Raw genomic sequence first — 3,974 nt, 5'->3', positions numbered from 1 at the left:
CCCCACCTCCTTATCAGATATCACTTATTTAATAACATAGGATATGTAAGTTTCATTTTGTATATTATTAAAAAATCAATATTGTGTTTAAAGAAAAACGCAATTAATCATACATTTTTATAAGAAATATGATATTTATTTTTGTGATAATAATATTATTTTTATAAAAGTTTAGAATGGTTGCTTTTATAAGTAATTTGATTTAAAAAAATATTAACATTAAAAATAACAATAAAAAATTAATTTTATATATCATTTTAATATATATATATATATATATATATATATATATATATATATATATATATATATATATATATATATAATCCTATAATTAAAAAACAATTGCAATTATTTTATTATAACCGCCTCACTTTTGCTATCCCTCCAAAAAAAAAAAAAAAAATTCATTATCTTTTAAAGGAAAACCTAACGCCACAAAACCCAAAACGGCGGCCACCATTTCCACTCGTTCGCTCATCGCTTCTTCGCTACTTTGCCGCCGACCACCGCCCAATGGTTTGCTCACCATCAAGTCTCTCACTAAAGCCTCTTACAACTAGCAAGATCATATACGTTGCAGTTCAGCACCATCTGATCACTCTACACGCCGCCTCTCAACACCAACATCAACCTATACACCGCCCATCGTTACCTTACATCGCCACCATCAACCATTACGTCACCTCTGACTACGACCATCACCATCTATACCGCCGAACGTCCTCGGTGTTTGTCCACATCCGCGACGATGACTAACATATATTATTTCTTCAATTTATCTGTTACGAGCCCTAATAGGTTTTATTGGTTGCATCCCAATCTGCTTAATTTGCTGCCTTTTTCTCGATCCTTTTCCCACACTATTCATCGATAACTACAAAAATCCTAAAAAATTCCAAGATTACGTTTAATAGAAGGTACAAAAGTTTCGATGATCTATTGTTCTTGAAGTTGAAGGCGTTGAATAGCCAAAAAAGTCAACTGAAATAGACCTAGGAATACAACTATTTCTATTTGGTTGCATCTGTTACCGATCACTTCGTTAATAAAAGAAGGTAAGTTTTTTCTTATCTAATGTCACTTTAATGCTAATTTATGCAAAATTTGTGATACGGCTTCCTGTTATATTGAACTACATTGATCATTTCAGCTAAACTTCTTAATTTTAAATACTTTAATCGCTAACATACAATTAGTTAAAACATGCATGATATCTTGAATCTTTTGTTCAACTGATTTAATGTGCTATTGCTAGCTACGAATTTTGAGAAAATAACCAACAAGCAAATCAAATGCTTGACCCGATGCAAGTCAATTGTACCAAATGTTTTGGGAATGATCAAATATTTGTTGAAAGTACAAGGCCACGTTGTAAGGTATACTCTTATACTCTTTATCAAAATTCCTTAATTGCATTATATATAAACTTAAGATTTACATATGCTACATAGGGAACAGTCTCCCTATAAGTCTATCATACATTTTTTATCACTTTTTTTATTGTTATAAGTATTTCATGCATATATTATCAGGTGTTTCAAAATGCTCTTGGAACAAGGTCTTGACTCTTGATCCTCCATATAGGTATGTGTCCTTCAATTATTATTCTTGAGGCTATTGTGAGCCTTAGGAAGGTCTTTAGATCACAAAAGAAGGAAGCCATGGTACAAGGATTTGATTGCTTATCATGGGAAAAAATTACTTCAATGGTAAGTATTGCTTATTTGTGGATTTGTTGGCAAATTGATCATAAATTGACTTTTATTTGTAGTTCCTTGTTACAAGCTTCAATGTAAATCAACTTTGAAGTTTAAGATTCATTCATTTCACATCTTGATTCAAAATACGAAGAAAAGAAAACAGGAGATAGGTTAAAGCAAACAAAGAGCAATGGTGTTAATAAAAAGATGTATAAGTTATCTTTCTTGGTTACAACTTTGCATATACTTCTCATATAAATTGTCCCTTTTTCCTTATATTTTATAGGGTACTATCACAATCAAAGAACCAACAGAGGAACCCTTGACACTAGTATGTCATCACTTCTCAAATTCGTTGTTGTTATATTTTTTTGTACTAATTTCTGATTTTTCATTCGGGACTTCACTTTTTTAGGCAATTGAAAAAACCACCAAAAAAATAGTTCAAACTAAGACTGCAACTGCAATTCCCGATACACCACCGCCTTCCCTGAAATCTGTAACACCTATATGTATTTACTTAACAATTTTCATTGTTTTTAATTTATCTTTTATATTAAATCCTAATTTTCCATATATTACTTAAATATGTTCTTATGCGATTGCAAAAACCACCAAAAAAGATGTTTGGTTGAGACAATAACTTCAAAACTCAATGTTTTACAATAACTTCAAAACCCAAGTGTATGGATGAGACTAATTGATAATATTACCTTGCATTCCAACCAACATTTTTCACAATATTCATATTAATCAAATTTTAATGTAAATTTCATATTGTGGATTATACAAGCAACAAAGAATATACATTTATCATTGTTGTGTACACTAACCGTAGAGAACCAGCTTATTTATCATATCTTATTTCAATGTTGTTGGTATAGGTATCAAATATGAAATCACATGACGACAATGAACTTTAAAACTCAAAGATGCGCAAAACAACTTTTATATCGAGTGATAGCCTTCTCATGAAGACAAGGAACAATGCCAACAAAATGAAAGCATAGTTATATCTAGTTTTTGGTTTACGATTTTTTTGCTTTCTTTACCATATTTTTAGACATGTTATTAGTATAATTTTTTTTTTCTATTTTAGTTATGGATCTTATGTACGAATTTGCATTTCAGTTATTAATAATATCAATTTCTTTTTTGGATTCATATTTTAGGTTTATGGTTACTTTCATCTCTATTGTTTTGATGTGTCTGAATGTCACTGAATGTAAAAGAGTTATCACACATCAAAATTTTCATGTGTCTATAATATAAATTTGGCTATGTTTGAAAGTTTTTTTAAATGCCTCTAAAATTATATAATGGCCACTTTGTATCACACTCAACATTGTTTATGTGTCTAAATGATAAAATAGGTTATACTAATAACCAATTTTTGTAGTATTAAATTGAGTATTTGTCACAATTACAAACACTATTGTGTCTATAAATAAATTATGGTTATTTTTTAATTGATTTTCTATGTCGAAAGGATATAAAATAGTCATAGTTATGACTTTTTATATGTTTGAATGATAGCATCGGTCATGATAAGCAATACAAATATGGCGGTAAACTAATCTTAAATCCATAATTTTAATAAAATGTGTGTCTTTATAATACTTATGATCATGTTTCACTTAATTTTGTGTCTCTATACGATAGACAATAATCACAATAAAAGATTGTTTTTGTGACTAATTATTAGCAAATCACCACTCTTGAAATTAATTACATGTGACCATTTAGTGAACATGGTCATGTTCACCGTAATTGCATGTTTGTAAAAGATACCGAATAGTCTTAATAAACTTTGAATTGTGTGACAAATTACTAGCTAAACGTCACATTGAAACAACATGTATGTCACCATTTGGTGATATGTAGTTACTACAATTACTAAATAAATGTGTCTATTGACTGTTTAACGCCACAATATCGGATAAAATGATTAATTTTAGGAACAAAATTCCCTACCCAATTGCCACACTTTTATAATACGGCCACATGTTTTCATATCATACGGACACTACATTTTAAAGTGACCATAAGACCCATACGATGACGTCACCTTCCGTCACACTTTCAGTGAAAAAATAATGTCACTATACGCATATGGTTACACTTTTTTGGTGTGAATGTAAGTTATTTTTCTTGTAGTGTCATAGAACTCATATTGCATAGTTGACTTCATCTGGAATGGCGCATAAACAAAATTATGTCAACATGATAGGTCGCCAACCTCAAGTCGTGTGCTAGTGATTAACTATCGGT

General features: G+C 30.1%; 1 long non-coding RNA gene across 3 annotated transcripts; it reads left to right on the top strand.

The window, feature by feature from the left end:
* Positions 1 to 397: 397 nt before the first annotated feature.
* On the top strand, positions 398 to 2,867 carry LOC145161060 (uncharacterized). Of its 3 annotated transcripts, XR_013738338.1 has the most exons (5): positions 399 to 1,058; positions 1,259 to 1,379; positions 1,536 to 1,712; positions 1,990 to 2,034; positions 2,588 to 2,867. It is a non-coding gene; the product is annotated as an uncharacterized LOC145161060 (long non-coding RNA). The 3 variants fall into 3 exon arrangements; XR_013738339.1 differs by having other exon boundaries at positions 398 to 1,379; positions 1,588 to 1,712; XR_013738337.1 differs by having other exon boundaries at positions 398 to 1,379.
* Positions 2,868 to 3,974: the final 1,107 nt, after the last annotated feature.

Source organism: Lactuca virosa, chromosome 1 (genome assembly GCF_052849685.1).
Source record: "Lactuca virosa cultivar CGN04683 chromosome 1, Lactuca_virosa_CGN04683_v6, whole genome shotgun sequence".
NCBI classification, from domain to species: domain Eukaryota; kingdom Viridiplantae; phylum Streptophyta; class Magnoliopsida; order Asterales; family Asteraceae; genus Lactuca; species Lactuca virosa.
The sequence above is the reverse complement of the archived record's forward strand: the minus strand, read 5'-3'. Positions and strand labels throughout refer to the sequence as shown.